Consider the following 19,003-nt stretch of genomic DNA (forward strand, 5'->3'; position numbering starts at 1 on the left):
GTAGGATTGTTCAAGAGTTATTAAATTCTATTTATTTTTATATATCTCCCTCTTCCCTAGGTTCTATCGTCAAAGTGAATAGATAGAAACTATCCCAGGCCCAAACCTCATCTATGTTGAAAATTTAATCGAGATCGGTAGGATTGTTCAAGAGTTACTAAATTCTATTTATTTTTATATATCTCCCTCTTCCCTAAGTTCTATCGTCAAAGTGAATAGATAGAAACTATCCCAGGCCCAAACCTCATGTATGTTGAAAATTTAATCGAGATCGGTAGGATTGTTCAAGAGTTATTAAATTCTATTTATTTTTATATATCTCCCTCTTCCCTAAGTTCTATCGTCAAAGTGAATAGATAGAAACTATCCCAGGCCCAAACCTCATGCATGTTGAAAATTTAATCGAGATCGGTAGGATTGTTCAAGAGTGATTAAATTCTATTTATTTTTATATATCTCCCTCTTCCCTAAGTTCTATCGTCAAAGTGAATAGATAGAAACAATCCCAGGCCCAAACCTCATCTATGTTGAAAATTTAATCGAGATCGGTAGGATTGTTCAAGAGTGATTAAATTCTATTTATTGTTATATATCTCCCTCTTCCCTAAGTTCCATCGTCAAAGTGAATAGATAGAAAGTATCCCAGGCCCAAACCTCATCTATGTTGAAAATTTAATCGAGATCGGTAGGATTGTTCAAGAGTTATTAAATTCTATTTATTTTTATATATCTCCCCCTTCCCTAAGTTCTATCGTCAAAGTGAATAGATAGAAACTATCCCAGGCCCAAACCTCATCTATGTTGAAAATTTAATCGAGATCGGTAGGATTGTTCAAGAGTTATTAAATTCTATTTATTTTTATATATCTCCCTCTTCCCTAAGTTCTATCGTCAAAGTGAATAGATAGAAAGTATCCCAGGCCCAAACCTCATCTATGTTGAAAATTTAATCGAGATCGGTAGGATAGTTCAAGAGTTATTAAATTCTATTTATTTTTATATATCTTCCTCTTCCCTAAGTTCTATCGTCAAAGTGAATAGATAGAAACTATCCCAGGCCCAAACCTCATCTATGTTGAAAATTTAATCGAGATCGGTAGGATTGTTCAAGAGTTATTAAATTCTATTTATTTTTATATATCTTCCTCTTCCCTAAGTTCTATCGTCAAAGTGAATAGACAGAAACTATCCCAGGCCCAAACCTCATCTATGTTGAAAATTTAATCGAGATCGGTAGGATTGTTCAAGAGTTATTAAATTCTATTTATTTTTATATATCTCCCTCTTCCCTAAGTTCTATCGTCAAAGTGAATAGATAGGAACTATCCCAGGGCCAAACCTCATCTATGTTGAAAATTTAATCGAGATCGGTAGGATTGTTCAAGAGTTATTAAATTCTATTTATTTTTATATATCTCCCTCTTCCCTAAGATCTATCGTCAAAGTGACTAGATAGAAACTATCCCAGGCCCAAACCTCATCTATGTTGAAAACTTAATCGAGATCGGTAGGATTGTTCAAGAGTTATTAAATTCTATTTATTTTTATATATCTCCCTTTTCCTTAAGTTCTATCGTCAAAGTGAATAGATAGAAAGTATCCCAGGCCCAAACCTCATCTATGTTGAAAATTTAATCGAGATCGGTAGGATTGTTCAAGAGTTATTAAATTCTATTTATTTTTATATATCTCCCTCTTCCCTAAGTTCTATCGTCAAAGTGAATAGATAGAAACTATCCCAGGCCCAAACCTCATCTATGTTGAAAATTTAATCGAGATCGGTAGGATTGTTCAAGAGTTATTAAATTCTATTTATTTTTATATATCTCCCTCTTCCCTAAGTTCTATCGTCAAAGTGAATAGATAGAAAGTATCCCAGGCCCAAACCTCATCTATGTTGAAAATTTAATCGAGATCGGTAGGATTGTTCAAGAGTTATTAAATTCTATTTATTTTTATATATCTCCCTCTTCCCTAAGTTCTATCGTCAAAGTGAATAGATAGAAACTATCCCAGGCCCAAACCTCATCTATGTTGAAAATTTAATCGAGATCGGTAGGATTGTTCAAGAGTTATTAAATTCTATTTATTTTTATATATCTCCCTCTTCCCTAAGTTCTATCGTCAAAGTGAATAGATAGAAAGTATCTCAGGCCCAAACCTCATCTATGTTGAAAATTTAATCGAGATCGGTAGGATTGTTCAAGAGTTATTAAATTCTATTCATTTTTATATATCTCCCTCTTCCCTAAGTTCTATCGTCAAAGTGAATAGATAGGAAGTATCCCAGGCCCAAACCTCATCTATGTTGAAAATTTAATCGAGATCGGTAGGATTGTTCAAGAGTGATTAAATTCTATTTATTGTTATATATCTCCCTCTTCCCTAAGTTCTATCGTCAAAGTGAATAGATAGAAAGTATCCCAGGCCCAAACCTCATCTATGTTGAAAATTTAATCGAGATCGGTAGGATTGTTCAAGAGTTATTAAATTCGATTTATTTTTATATATCTCCCCCTTCCCTAAGTTCTATCGTCAAAGTGAATAGATAGAAACTATCCCAGGCCCAAACCTCATCTATGTTGAAAATTTAATCGAGATCGGTAGGATTGTTCAAGAGTTATTAAATTCTATTTATTTTTATATATCTCCCTCTTCCCTAAGTTCTATCGTCAAAGTGAACAGATAGAAACTATCCCAGGCCCAAACCTCATCTATGTTGAAAATTTAATCGAGATCGGTAGGATTGTTCAAGAGTTATTAAATTCTATTTATTTTTATATATCTCCCTCTTCCCTAAGTTCTATCGTCAAAGTGAACAGATAGAAACTATCCCAGGCCCAAACCTCATCTATGTTGAAAATTTAATCGAGATCGGTAGGATTGTTCAAGAGTGATTAAATTCTATTTATTTTTATATATCTCCCTCTTCCCTAAGTTCTATCGTCAAAGTGAATAGATAGAAACTATCCCAGGCCCAAACCTCATCTATGTTGAAAATTTAATCGAGATCGGTAGGATTGTTCAAGAGTTATTAAATTCTATTTATTTTTTTATATCTCCCTCTTCCCTAAGTTCTATCGTCAAAGTGAATAGATAGAAAGTATCCCAGGCCCACACCTCATCTATGTTGAAAATTTAATCGAGATCGGTAGGATAGTTCAAGAGTTATTAAATTCTATTTATTTTTATATATCTTCCTCTTCCCTAAGTTCTATCGTCAAAGTGAATAGATAGAAACTATCTCAGGCCCAAAGCTCATCTATGTTGAAAATTTAATCGAGATCGGTAGGATTGTTCAAGAGTTATTAAATTCTTTTTATTTTTATATATCTGCCTCTTCCCTAAGTTCTATCGTCAAAGTGAATAGACAGAAACTATCCCAGGCCCAAACCTCATCTATGTTGAAAATTTAATCGAGATCGGTAGGATTGTTCAAGAGTTATTAAATTCTATTTATTTTTATATATCTCCCTCTTCCCTAAGTTCTATCGTCAAAGTGAATAGATAGAAACTATCTCAGGCCCAAACCTCATCTATGTTGAAAATTTAATCGAGATCGGTAGGATTGTTCAAGAGTTATTAAATTCTATTTATTTTTATATATCTCCCTTTTCCCTAAGTTCTATCGTCAAAGTGAATAGATAGAAACTATCCCAGGCCCAAACCTCATCTATGTTGAAAATTTAATCGAGATCGGTAGGATTGTTCAAGAGTTATTAAATTCTATTTATTTTTATATATCTCCCTCTTCCCTAGGTTGTATCGTCAAAGTGAATAGATAGAAACTATCCCAGGCCCAAACCTCATCTATGTTGAAAATTTAATCGAGATCGGTAGGATTGTTCAAGAGTTATTAAATTCTATTTATTTTTATATATCTCCCTCTTCCCTAAGTTCTATCGCCAAAGTGAATAGATAGAAAGTATCCCAGGCCCAAACCTCATCTATGTTGAAAATTTAATCGAGATCGGTAGGATTGTTCAAGAGTTATTAAATTCTATTTATTTTTATATATCTCCCTCTTCCCTAAGTTCTATCGTCAAAGTGAATAGATAGAAACTATCCCAGGCCCAAACCTCATCTATGTTGAAAATTTAATCGAGATCGGTAGGATTGTTCAAGAGTTATTAAATTCTATTTATTTTTATATATCTCCCTCTTCCCTAAGTTCTATCGTCAAAGTGAATAGATAGAAAGTATCCCAGGCCCAAACCTCATCTATGTTGAAAATTTAATCGAGATCGGTAGGATTGTTCAAGAGTTATTAAATTCTATTTATTTTTATATATCTCCCTCTTCCCTAAGTTCTATCGTCAAAGTGAATAGATAGAAACTATCCCAGGCCCAAACCTCATCTATGTTGAAAATTTAATCGAGATCGGTAGGATTGTTCAAGAGTTATTAAATTCTATTTATTTTTATATATCTCCCTCTTCCCTAAGTTCTATCGTCAAAGTGAATAGATAGAAAGTATCTCAGGCCCAAACCTCATCTATGTTGAAAATTTAATCGAGATCGGTAGGATTGTTCAAGAGTTATTAAATTCTATTCATTTTTATATATCTCCCTCTTCCCTAAGTTCTATCGTCAAAGTGAATAGATAGGAAGTATCCCAGGCCCAAACCTCATCTATGTTGAAAATTTAATCGAGATCGGTAGGATTGTTCAAGAGTTATTAAATTCTATTTATTTTTATATATCTCCCTCTTCCCTAAGTTCTATCGTCAAAGTGAATAGATAGAAAGTATCCCAGGCCCACACTTCATCTATGTTGAAAATTTAATCGAGATCGGTAGGATAGTTCAAGAGTTATTAAATTCTATTTATTTTTATATATCTTCCTCTTCCCTAAGTTCTATCGTCAAAGTGAATAGATAGAAACTATCTCAGGCCCAAAGCTCATCTATGTTGAAAATTTAATCGAGATCGGTAGGATTGTTCAAGAGTTATTAAATTCTTTTTATTTTTATATATCTGCCTCTTCCCTAAGTTCTATCGTCAAAGTGAATAGACAGAAACTATCCCAGGCCCAAACCTCATCTATGTTGAAAATTTAATCGAGATCGGTAGGATTGTTCAAGAGTTATTAAATTCTATTTATTTTTATATATCTCCCTCTTCCCTAAGTTCTATCGTCAAAGTGAATAGATAGAAACTATCTCAGGCCCAAACCTCATCTATGTTGAAAATTTAATCGAGATCGGTAGGATTGTTCAAGAGTTATTAAATTCTATTTATTTTTATATATCTCCCTTTTCCCTAAGTTCTATCGTCAAAGTGAATAGATAGAAACTATCCCAGGCCCAAACCTCATCTATGTTGAAAATTTAATCGAGATCGGTAGGATTGTTCAAGAGTTATTAAATTCTATTTATTTTTATATATCTCCCTCTTCCCTAGGTTGTATCGTCAAAGTGAATAGATAGAAACTATCCCAGGCCCAAACCTCATCTATGTTGAAAATTTAATCGAGATCGGTAGGATTGTTCAAGAGTTATTAAATTCTATTTATTTTTATATATCTCCCTCTTCCCTAGGTTGTATCGTCAAAGTGAATAGATAGAAACTATCCCAGGCCCAAACCTCATCTATGTTGAAAATTTAATCGAGATCGGTAGGATTGTTCAAGAGTTATTAAATTCTATTTATTTTTATATATCTCCCTCTTCCCTAAGTTCTATCGCCAAAGTGAATAGATAGAAAGTATCCCAGGCCCAAACCTCATCTATGTTGAAAATTTAATCGAGATCGGTAGGATTGTTCAAGAGTTATTAAATTCTATTTATTTTTATATATCTCCCTCTTCCCTAAGTTCTATCGTCAAAGTGAATAGATAGAAACTATCCCAGGCCCAAACCTCATCTATGTTGAAAATTTAATCGAGATCGGTAGGATTGTTCAAGAGTTATTAAATTCTATTTATTTTTATATATCTCCCTCTTCCCTAAGTTCTATCGTCAAAGTGAATAGATAGAAAGTATCCCAGGCCCAAACCTCATCTATGTTGAAAATTTAATCGAGATCGGTAGGATTGTTCAAGAGTTATTAAATTCTATTTATTTTTATATATCTCCCTCTTCCCTAAGTTCTATCGTCAAAGTGAATAGATAGAAACTATCCCAGGCCCAAACCTCATCTATGTTGAAAATTTAATCGAGATCGGTAGGATTGTTCAAGAGTTATTAAATTCTATTTATTTTTATATATCTCCCTCTTCCCTAAGTTCTATCGTCAAAGTGAATAGATAGAAAGTATCTCAGGCCCAAACCTCATCTATGTTGAAAATTTAATCGAGATCGGTAGGATTGTTCAAGAGTTATTAAATTCTATTCATTTTTATATATCTCCCTCTTCCCTAAGTTCTATCGTCAAAGTGAATAGATAGGAAGTATCCCAGGCCCAAACCTCATCTATGTTGAAAATTTAATCGAGATCGGTAGGATTGTTCAAGAGTTATTAAATTCTATTTATTTTTATATATCTCCCTCTTCCCTAAGTTCTATCGTCAAAGTGAATAGATAGAAAGTATCCCAGGCCCACACCTCATCTATGTTGAAAATTTAATCGAGATCGGTAGGATAGTTCAAGAGTTATTAAATTCTATTTATTTTTATATATCTTCCTCTTCCCTAAGTTCTATCGTCAAAGTGAATAGATAGAAACTATCTCAGGCCCAAAGCTCATCTATGTTGAAAATTTAATCGAGATCGGTAGGATTGTTCAAGAGTTATTAAATTCTTTTTATTTTTATATATCTGCCTCTTCCCTAAGTTCTATCGTCAAAGTGAATAGACAGAAACTATCCCAGGCCCAAACCTCATCTATGTTGAAAATTTAATCGAGATCGGTAGGATTGTTCAAGAGTTATTAAATTCTATTTATTTTTATATATCTCCCTCTTCCCTAAGTTCTATCGTCAAAGTGAATAGATAGAAACTATCTCAGGCCCAAACCTCATCTATGTTGAAAATTTAATCGAGATCGGTAGGATTGTTCAAGAGTTATTAAATTCTATTTATTTTTATATATCTCCCTTTTCCCTAAGTTCTATCGTCAAAGTGAATAGATAGAAACTATCCCAGGCCCAAACCTCATCTATGTTGAAAATTTAATCGAGATCGGTAGGATTGTTCAAGAGTTATTAAATTCTATTTATTTTTATATATCTCCCTCTTCCCTAGGTTGTATCGTCAAAGTGAATAGATAGAAACTATCCCAGGCCCAAACCTCATCTATGTTGAAAATTTAATCGAGATCGGTAGGATTGTTCAAGAGTTATTAAATTCTATTTATTTTTATATATCTCCCTCTTCCCTAAGTTCTATCGCCAAAGTGAATAGATAGAAAGTATCCCAGGCCCAAACCTCATCTATGTTGAAAATTTAATCGAGATCGGTAGGATTGTTCAAGAGTTATTAAATTCTATTTATTTTTATATATCTCCTTCTTCCCTAAGTTCTATCGTCAAAGTGAATAGATAGAAACTATCCCAGGCCCAAACCTCATCTATGTTGAAAATTTAATCGAGATCGGTAGGATTGTTCAAGAGTTATTAAATTCTATTTATTTTTATATATCTCCCTCTTCCCTAAGTTCTATCGTCAAAGTGAATAGATAGAAAGTATCCCAGGCCCAAAACTCATCTATGTTGAAAATTTAATCGAGATCGGTAGGATTGTTCAAGAGTTATTAAATTCTATTTATTTTTATATATCTCCCTCTTCCCTAAGTTCTATCGTCAAAGTGAATAGATAGAAAGTATCCCAGGCCCAAACCTCATCTATGTTGAAAATTTAATCGAGATCGGTAGGATTGTTCAAGAGTTATTAAATTCTATTTATTTTTATATATCTCCCTCTTCCCTAAGTTCTATCGTCAAAGTGAATAGATAGAAAGTATCCCAGGCCCAAACCTCATCTATGTTGAAAATTTAATCGAGATCGGTAGGATTGTTCAAGAGTTATTAAATTCTATTTACTTTTATATATCTCCTTCTTCCCTAAGTTCTATCGTCAAAGTGAATAGATAGAAACTATCCCAGGCCCAAACCTCATCTATGTTGAAAATTTAATCGAGATCGGTAGGATTGTTCAAGAGTTATTAAATTCTATTTATTTTTATATATCTCGCTCTTCCCTAAGTTCTATCGTCAAAGTGAATAGATAGAAAGTATCCCAGGCCCAAACCTAATCTATGTTAAAAATTTAATCGAGATCGGTAGCATTGTTCAAGAGTTATTAAATTCTATTTATTTTTATATATCTCCCTCTTCCCTAAGTTCTATCGTCAAAGTGAATAGATAGAAACTATCCCAGGCCCAAACCTCATGTATGTTGAAAATTTAATCGAGATCGGTAGGAATGTTCAAGAGTTATTAAATTCTATTTATTTTTATATATCTCCCTCTTCCCTAAGTTCTATCGTCAAAGTGAATAGATAGAAACTATCCCAGGCCCAAACCTCATGTATGTTGAAAATTTAATCGAGATCGGTAGGATTGTTCAAGAGTTATTAAATTCTATTTATTTTTATATATCTCCCTCTTCCCTAAGTTCTATCGTCAAAGTGAATAGATAGAAACAATCCCAGGCCCAAACCTCATCTATGTTGAAAATTTAATCGAGATCGGTAGGATTGTTCAAGAGTGATTAAATTCTATTTATTGTTATATATCTCCCTCTTCCCTAAGTTCTATCGTCAAAGTGAATAGATAGAAAGTATCCCAGGCCCAAACCTCATCTATGTTGAAAATTTAATCGAGATCGGTAGGATTGTTCAAGAGTTATTAAATTCTATTTATTTTTATATATCTCCCCCTTCCCTAAGTTGTATCGTCAAAGTGAATAGATAGAAACTATCCCAGGCCCAAACCTCATCTATGTTGAAAATTTTTTATCGAGATCGGTAGGATTGTTCAAGAGTGATTAAATTCTATTTATTTTTATATATCTCCCTCTTCCCTAAGTTCTATCGTCAAAGTGAATAGATAGAAAGTATCCCAGGCCCAAACCTCATCTATGTTGAAAATTTAATCGAGATCGGTAGGATAGTTCAAGAGTTATTAAATTCTATTTATTTTTATATATCTTCCTCTTCCCTAAGTTCTATCGTCAAAGTGAATAGATAGAAACTATCCCAGGCCCAAACCTCATCTATGTTGAAAATTTAATCGAGATCGGTAGGATTGTTCAAGAGTTATTAAATTCTTTTTATTTTTATATATCTGCCTCTTCCCTAAGTTCTATCGTCAAAGTGAATAGACAGAAACTATCCCAGGCCCAAACCTCATCTATGTTGAAAATTTAATCGAGATCGGTAGGATTGTTCAAGAGTTATTAAATTCTATTTATTTTTATATATCTCCCTCTTCCCTAAGTTCTATCGTCAAAGTGAATAGATAGGAACTATCCCAGGGCCAAACCTCATCTATGTTGAAAATTTAATCGAGATCGGTAGGATTGTTCAAGAGTTATTAAATTCTATTTATTTTTATATATCTCCCTCTTCCCTAAGTTCTATCGTCAAAGTGAATAGATAGAAACTATCCCAGGCCCAAACCTCATCTATGTTGAAAATTTAATCGAGATCGGTAGGATTGTTCAAGAGTTATTAAATTCTATTTATTTTTATATATCTCCCTCTTCCCTAAGTTCTATCGTCAAAGTGAATAGATAGAAACTATCCCAGGCCCAAACCTCATCTATGTTGAAAATTTAATCGAGATCGGTAGGATTGTTCAAGAGTTATTAAATTCTATTTATTTTTATATATCTCCCTCTTCCCTAAGTTCTATCGTCAAAGTGAATAGATAGAAACTATCCCAGGCCCAAACCTCATCTATGTTGAAAATTTAATCGAGATCGGTAGGATTGTTCAAGAGTTATTAAATTCTATTTATTTTTATATATCTCCCTCTTCCCTAAGTTCTATCGTCAAAGTGAATAGATAGAAACTATCCCAGGCCCAAACCTCATCTATGTTGAAAATTTAATCGAGATCGGTAGGATTGTTCAAGAGTTATTAAATTCTATTTATTTTTATATATCTCCCTCTTCCCTAAGTTCTATCGTCAAAGTGAATAGATAGAAAGTATCCCAGGCCCAAACCTCATCTATGTTGAAAATTTAATCGAGATTGGTGTGATTGTTCAAGAGTTATTAAATTCTACTTATTTTTATATATCTCCCTCTTCCCTAAGTTCTATCGTCAAAGTGAATAGATAGAAACTATCCCAGGCCCAAACCTCATCTATGTTGAAAATTTAATCGAGATCGGTAGGATTGTTCAAGAGTTATTAAATTCTATTTATTTTTATATATCTCCCTCTTCCCTAAGTTCTATCGTCAAAGTGAATAGATAGAAAGTATCTCAGGCCCAAAACTCATCTATGTTGAAAATTTAATCGAGATCGGTAGGATTGTTCAAGAGTTATTAAATTCTATTCATTTTTATATATCTCCCTCTTCCCTAAGTTCTATCGTCAAAGTGAATAGATAGAAAGTATCCCAGGCCCAAACCTCATCTATGTTGAAAATTTAATCGAGATCGGTAGGATTGTTCAAGAGTTATTAAATTCTATTTATTTTTATATATCTCCCTCTTCCCTAAGTTCTATCGTCAAGGTGAATAGATAGAAACTATCCCAGGCCCAAACCTCATCTATGTTGAAAGTTTAATCGAGATCGGTAGGATTGTTCAAGAGTTATTAAATTCTATTTATTTTTATATATCTCCCTCTTCCCTAAGTTCTATCGTCAAAGTGAATAGATAGAAACTATCCCAGGCTCAAACCTCATCTATGTTGAAAATTTAATCGAGATCGGCAGGATTGTTCAAGAGTTATTAAATTCTATTTATTTTTATATATCTCCCTCTTCCCTAAGTTCTATCGTCAAAGTGAATAGATAGAAACTATCCCAGGCCCAAACCTCATCTATGTTGAAAATTTAATCGAGATCGGTAGCATTGTTCAAGAGTGATTAAATTCTATTTATTTTTATATATCTCCCTCTTCCCTAAGTTCTATCGTCAAAGTGAATAGATAGAAACTATCCCAGGCCCAAACCTCATCTATGTTGAAAATTTAATCGAGATCGGTAGGATTGTTCAAGAGTTATTAAATTCTATTTATTTTTATATATCTCCCTCTTCCCTAAGTTCTATCGTCAAAGTGAATAGATAGAAACTATCCCAGGCCCAAACCTCATCTATGTTGAAAATTTAATGGAGATCGGTAGGATTGTTCAGGAGTTATTAAATTCTATTTATTTTTATATATCTCCCTCTTCCCTAAGTTCTATCGTCAAAGTGAATAGATATAAACTATCCCAGGCCCAAACCTCATCTATGTTAAAATTTAATCGAGATCGGTAGGATTATTCAAGAGTTATTAAATTCTATTTATTTTTATATATCTCCCTCTTCCCTAAGTTCTATCGTCAAAGTGAATAGATAGAAACTATCCCAGGCCCAAACCTCATCTATGTTGAAAATTTAATCGAGATCGGTAGGATTGTTCAAGAGTGATTAAATTCTATTTATTTTTATATATCTCCCTCTTCCCTAAGTTCTATCGTCAAAGTGAATAGATAGAAACTATCCCAGGCCCAAACCTCATCTATGTTGAAAATTTAATCGAGATCGGTAGGATTGTTCAAGAGTTATTAAATTCTATTTATTTTTATATATCTCCCTCTTCCCTAAGTTCTATCGTCAAAGTGAATAGATAGAAACTATCCCAGACCCAAACCTCATCTATGTTGAAAATTTAATCGAGATCGGTAGGATTGTTCAAGAGTTATTAAATTCTATTTATTTTTATATATCTTCCTCTTCCCTAAATTCTATCGTCAAAGTGGATAGATAGAAACTATCCCAGGCCCAAACCTCATCTATGTTGAAAATTTAATCGAGATCGGTAGGATTGTTCAAGAGTTATTAAATTCTATTTATTTTTATATATCTCCCTCTTCCCTAAGTTCTATCGTCAAAGTGAATAGATAGAAACTATCCCAGGCCCAAACCTCATCTATGTTGAAAATTTAATCGAGATCGGTAGGATTGTTCAAGAGTTATTAAATTCTATTTATTTTTATATATCTCCCTCTTCCCTAAGTTCTATGGTCAAAGTGAATAGATAGAAACTATCCCAGGCCCAAACCTCATCTATGTTGAAAATTTAATCGAGATCGGTAGGATTGTTCAAGAGTTATTAAATTCTATTTATTTTTATATATCTCCCTCTTCCCTAAGTTCTATCGTCAAAGTGAATAGATAGAAACTATCCCAGGCCCAAACCTCATCCATGTTGAAAATTTAATCGAGATCGGTAGGATTGTTCAAGAGTGATTAAATTCTATTTATTTTTATATATCTCCCTCTTCCCTAAGTTCTATCGTCAAAGTGAATAGATAGAAACTATCCCAGGCCCAAACCTCATCTATGTTGACAATTTAATCGAGATCGGTAGGATTGTTCAAGAGTTATTAAATTCTATTTATTTTTATATATCTCCCTCTTCCCTAAGTTCTATCGTCAAAGTGAATAGATAGAAACTATCCCAGGCCCAAACCTCATCCATGTTGAAAATTTAATCGAGATCGGTAGGATTGTTCAAGAGTTATTAAATTCTATTTATTTTTATATATCTCCCTCTTCCCTAAGTTCTATCGTCAAAGTGAATAGATAGAAACTATCCCAGGCCCAAACCTCATCTATGTTGACAATTTAATCGAGATCGGTAGGATTGTTCAAGAGTTATTAAATTCTATTTATTTTTATATATCTCCCTCTTCCCTAAGTTCTATCGTCAAAGTGAATAGATAGAAACTATCCCAGGCCCAAACCTCATCTATATTGAAAATTTAATCGCGATCGGTAAAATTGTTCAAGAGTGATTAAATTCTATTTATTTTTATATATCTCCCTCTTCTTTAAGTTCTATCGTCAAAGTGAATAGATAGAAAGTATCCCAGGCCCAAACCTCATCTATGTTGAAAATTTAATCGAGATCAGTAGGATTGTTCAAGAGTGATTAAATTCTATTTATTTTTATATATCTCCCTCTTCCCTAAGTTCTATCGTCAAAGTGAATAGATAGAAACTATCCCAGGGCCAAACCTCATCTATGTTGAAAATTTAATCGAGATCGGTAGGATTGTTCAAGAGTGATTAAATTCTATTTATTTTTATATATCTCCCTCTTCCCTAAGTTCTATCGTCAAAGTGAATAGATAGAAAGTATCCCAGGCCCAAACCTCATCTATGTTGAAAATTTAATCGAGATCGGTAGGATTGTTCAAGAGTTATTAAATTCTATTTATTTTTATATATCTCCCTCTTCCCTAAGTTCTACCGTCAAAGTGAATAGATAGAAACTATCCCAGGCCCAAACCTCATCTATGTTAAAATTTAATCGAGATCGGTAGGATTGTTCAAGAGTTATTAAATTCTATTTATTTTTATATATCTCCCTCTTCCCTAAGTTCTATCGTCAAAGTGAATAGATAGAAACTATCCCAGGCCCAAACCTCATCTATGTTGAAAATTTAATCGAGATCGGTAGGATTGTTCAAGAGTTATTAAATTCTATTTATTTTTATATATCTCCCTCTTCCCTAAGTTCTATCGTCAAAGTGAATAGATAGAAACTATCCCAGGCCCAAACCTCATCTATGTTGAAAATTTAATCGAGATCGGTAGGATTGTTCAAGAGTTATTAAATTCTATTTATTTTTATATATCTCCCTCTTCCCTAAGTTCTATCGTCAAAGTGAATAGATAGAAACTATCCCAGGCCCATACCTCATCTATGTTGAAAATTTAATCGAGATCGGTAGGATTGTTCAAGAGTTATTAAATTCTATTTATTTTTATATATCTCCTTCTTCCCTAAGTTCTATCGTCTAAGTGAATAGATAGAAACTCTCCCAGGCCCAAACCTCATCTATGTTGAAAACTTAATCGAGATCGGTAGGATTGTTCAAGAGTTATTAAATTCTATTTATTTTTATATATCTCCCTCTTCCCTAAGTTCTATCGTCAAAGTGAATAGATAGAAACTATCCCAGGCCCAAACCTCATCTATGTTGAAAATTTAATCGAGATCGGTAGGATTGTTCAAGAGTTATTAAATTCTATTTATTTTTATATATCTCCCTCTTCCCTAAGTTCTATCGTCAAAGTGAATAGATAGAACGTATCCCAGGCCCAAACCTCATCTATGTTGAAAATTTAATCGAGATCGGTAGGATTGTTCAAGAGTTATTAAATTCTATTTATTTTTATATATCTCCCTCTTCCCTAAGTTCTATCGTCAAAGTGAATAGATAGAAAGTATCCCAGGCCCAATCCTCATCTATGTTGAAAATTTAATCGAGATCGGTAGGATTTTTCAAGAGTTATTAAATTCTATTTATTTTTATATATCTCCCTCTTCCCTAAGTTCTATCGTCAAAGTGAATAGATAGAAACTATCCCAGGCCCAAACCTCATCTATGTTGAAAATTTAATCGAGATCGGTAGGATTGTTCAAGAGTTATTAAATTCTATTTATTTTTATATATCTCCCTCTTCCCTAAGTTCTATCGTCAAAGTGAATAGATAGAAACTATCCCAGGCCCAAAACTCATCTATGTTGAAAATTTAATCGAGATCGGTAGGATTGTTCAAGAGTGATTAAATTCTATTTATTTTTATATATCTCCCTCTTCCCTAAGTTCTATCGTCAAAGTGAATAGATAGAAACTATCCCAGGCCCATACCTCATCTATGTTGAAAATTTAATCGAGATCGGTAGGATTGTTCAAGAGTTATTAAATTCTATTTATTTTTATATATCTCCTTCTTCCCTAAGTTCTATCGTCTAAGTGAATAGATAGAAACTCTCCCAGGCCCAAACCTCATCTATGTTGAAAACTTAATCGAGATCGGTAGGATTGTTCAAGAGTTATTAAATTCTATTTATTTTTATATATCCCCCTCTTCCCTAAGTTATATCGTCAAAGTGAATAGATAGAAAGTGTCCCAGGCCCAAACCTCATCTATGTTGAAAATTTAATCGAGATCGGTAGGATTGTTCAAGAGTTATTAAATTCTATTTATTTTTATATATCTCCCTCTTCCCTAAGTTCTATCGTCAAAGTGAATAGATAGAAACTATCCCAGGCCCAAAACTCATCTATGTTGAAAATTTAATCGAGATCGGTAGGATTGTTCAAGAGTGATTAAATTCTATTTATTTTTATATATCTCCCTCTTCCCTAAGTTCTATCGTCAAAGTGAATAGATAGAAAGTATCCCAGGCCCAAACCTCATCTATGTTGAAAATTTAATCGAGATCGGTAGGATTGTTCAAGAGTGAATAATTTTTATTTATTTTTATATATCTCCCTCTTCCCTAAGTTCTATCGTCAAAGTGAATAAATAGAAACTATCCCAGGCCCAAACCTCATCTATGTTGAAAATTTAATCGAGATCGGTAGGATTGTTCAAGAGTTATTAAATTCTATTCATTTTTATATATCTCCCTCTTCCCTAAGTTCTATCGTCAAAGTGAATAGATAGAAAGTATCCCAGGCCCAAACCTCATCTATGTTGAAAATTTAATCGAGATCGGTAGGATTGTTCAAGAGTTATTAAATTCTATTTATTTTTATATATCTCCCTCTTCCCTAAGTTCTATCGTCAAGGTGAATAGATAGAAACTATCCCAGGCCCAAACCTCATCTATGTTGAAAATTTAATCGAGATCGGTAGGATTGTTCAAGAGTTATTAAATTCTATTTATTTTTATATATCTCCCTCTTCCCTAAGTTCTATCGTCAAAGTGAATAGATAGAAACTATCCCAGGCTCAAACCTCATCTATGTTGAAAATTTAATCGAGATCGGCAGGATTGTTCAAGAGTTATTAAATTCTATTTATTTTTATATATCTCCCTCTTCCCTAAGTTCTATCGTCAAAGTGAATAGATAGAAACTATCCCAGGCCCAAACCTCATCTATGTTGAAAATTTAATCGAGATCGGTAGCATTGTTCAAGAGTGATTAAATTCTATTTATTTTTATATATCTCCCTCTTCCCTAAGTTCTATCGTCAAAGTGAATAGATAGAAACTATCCCAGGCCCAAACCTCATCTATGTTGAAAATTTAATCGAGATCGGTAGGATTGTTCAAGAGTTATTAAATTCTATTTATTTTTATATATCTCCCTCTTCCCTAAGTTCTATCGTCAAAGTGAATAGATAGAAACTATCCCAGGCCCAAACCTCATCTATGTTGAAAATTTAATGGAGATCGGTAGGATTGTTCAGGAGTTATTAAATTCTATTTATTTTTATATATCTCCCTCTTCCCTAAGTTCTATCGTCAAAGTGAATAGATATAAACTATCCCAGGCCCAAACCTCATCTATGTTAAAATTTAATCGAGATCGGTAGGATTATTCAAGAGTTATTAAATTCTATTTATTTTTATATATCTCCCTCTTCCCTAAGTTCTATCGTCAAAGTGAATAGATAGAAACTATCCCAGGCCCAAACCTCATCTATGTTGAAAATTTAATCGAGATCGGTAGGATTGTTCAAGAGTTATTAAATTGTATTTATTTTTATATATCTCCCTCTTCCCTAAGTTCTATGGTCAAAGTGAATAGATAGAAACTATCCCAGGCCCAAACCTCATCTATGTTGAAAATTTAATCGAGATCGGTAGGATTGTTCAAGAGTTATTAAATTCTATTTATTTTTATATATCTCCCTCTTCCCTAAGTTCTATCGTCAAAGTGAATAGATAGAAACTATCCCAGGCCCAAACCTCATCCATGTTGAAAATTTAATCGAGATCGGTAGGATTGTTCAAGAGTGATTAAATTCTATTTATTTTTATATATCTCCCTCTTCCCTAAGTTCTATCGTCAAAGTGAATAGATAGAAACTATCCCAGGCCCAAACCTCATCTATGTTGACAATTTAATCGAGATCGGTAGGATTGTTCAAGAGTTATTAAATTCTATTTATTTTTATATATCTCCCTCTTCCCTAAGTTCTATCGTCAAAGTGAATAGATAGAAACTATCCCAGGCCCAAACCTCATCCATGTTGAAAATTTAATCGAGATCGGTAGGATTGTTCAAGAGTTATTAAATTCTATTTATTTTTATATATCTCCCTCTTCCCTAAGTTCTATCGTCAAAGTGAATAGATAGAAACTATCCCAGGCCCAAACCTCATCTATGTTGACAATTTAATCGAGATCGGTAGGATTGTTCAAGAGTTATTAAATTCTATTTATTTTTATATATCTCCCTCTTCCCTAAGTTCTATCGTCAAAGTGAATAGATAGAAACTATCCCAGGCCCAAACCTCATCTATGTTGAAAATTTAATCGAGATCGGTAGGATTGTTCAAGAGTGATTAAATTCTATTTATTTTTATATATCTCCCTCTTCTTTAAGTTCTATCGTCAAAGTGAATAGATAGAAAGTATCCCAGGCCCAAACCTCATCTATGTTGAAAATTTAATCGAGATCAGTAGGATTGTTCAAGAGTGATTAAATTCTATTTATTTTTATATATCTCCCTCTTCCCTAAGTTCTAGCGTCAAAGTGAATAGATAGAAACTATCCCAGGGCCAAACCTCATCTATGTTGAAAATTTAATCGAGATCGGTAGGATTGTTCAAGAGTTATTAAATTCTATTTATTTTTATATATCTCCCTCTTCCCTAAGTTCTATCGTCAAAGTGAATAGATAGAAAGTATCCCAGGCCCAAACCTCATCTATGTTGAAAATTTAATCGAGATCGGTAGGATTGTTCAAGAGTTATTAAATTCTATTTATTTTTATATATCTCCCTCTTCCCTAAGTTCTACCGTCAAAGTGAATAGATAGAAACTATCCCAGGCCCAAACCTCATCTATGTTAAAATTTAATCGAGATCGGTAGGATTGTTCAAGAGTTATTAAATTCTATTTATTTTTATATATCTCCCTCTTCCCTAAGTTCTATCGTCAAAGTGAATAGATAGAAACTATCCCAGGCCCAAACCTCATCTATGTTGAAAATTTAATCGAGATCGGTAGGATTGTTCAAGAGTTATTAAATTCTATTTATTTTTATATATCTCCCTCTTCCCTAAGTTCTATCGTCAAAGTGAATAGATAGAAACTATCCCAGGCCCAAACCTCATCTATGTTGAAAATTTAATCGAGATCGGTAGGATTGTTCAAGAGTTATTAAATTCTATTTATTTTTATATATCTCCCTCTTCCCTAAGTTCTATCGTCAAAGTGAATAGATAGAAACTATCCCAGGCCCATACCTCATCTATGTTGAAAATTTAATCGAGATCGGTAGGATTGTTCAAGAGTTATTAAATTCTATTTATTTTTATATATCTCCTTCTTCCCTAAGTTCTATCGTCTAAGTGAATAGATAGAAACTCTCCCAGGCCCAAACCTCATCTATGTTGAAAACTTAATCGAGATCGGTAGGATTGTTCAAGAGTTATTAAATTCTATTTATTTTTATATATCTCCCTCTTCCCTAAGTTCTATCGTCAAAGTGAATAGATAGAAACTATCCCAGGCCCAAACCTCATCTATGTTGAAAATTTAATCGAGATCGGTAGGATTGTTGAAGAGTTATTAAATTCTATTTATTTTTATATATCTCCCTCTTCCCTAAGTTCTATCGTCAAAGTGAATAGATAGAACGTATCCCAGGCCCAAACCTCATCTATGTTGAAAATTTAATCGAGATCGGTAGGATTGTTCAAGAGTTATTAAATTCTATTTATTTTTATATATCTCCCTCTTCCCTAAGTTCTATCGTCAAAGTGAATAGATAGAAAGTATCCCAGGCCCAATCCTCATCTATGTTGAAAATTTAATCGAGATCGGTAGGATTGTTCAAGAGTTATTAAATTCTATTTATTTTTATATATCTCCCTCTTCCCTAAGTTCTATCGTCAAAGTGAATAGATAGAAACTATCCCAGG

The sequence above is a fragment of the Thermobia domestica genome, chromosome 16 (assembly GCF_964235325.1).
Source record: "Thermobia domestica chromosome 16, izTheDome1.hap1.1, whole genome shotgun sequence".
Taxonomy (NCBI): Eukaryota; Metazoa; Arthropoda; class Insecta; order Zygentoma; family Lepismatidae; genus Thermobia; species Thermobia domestica.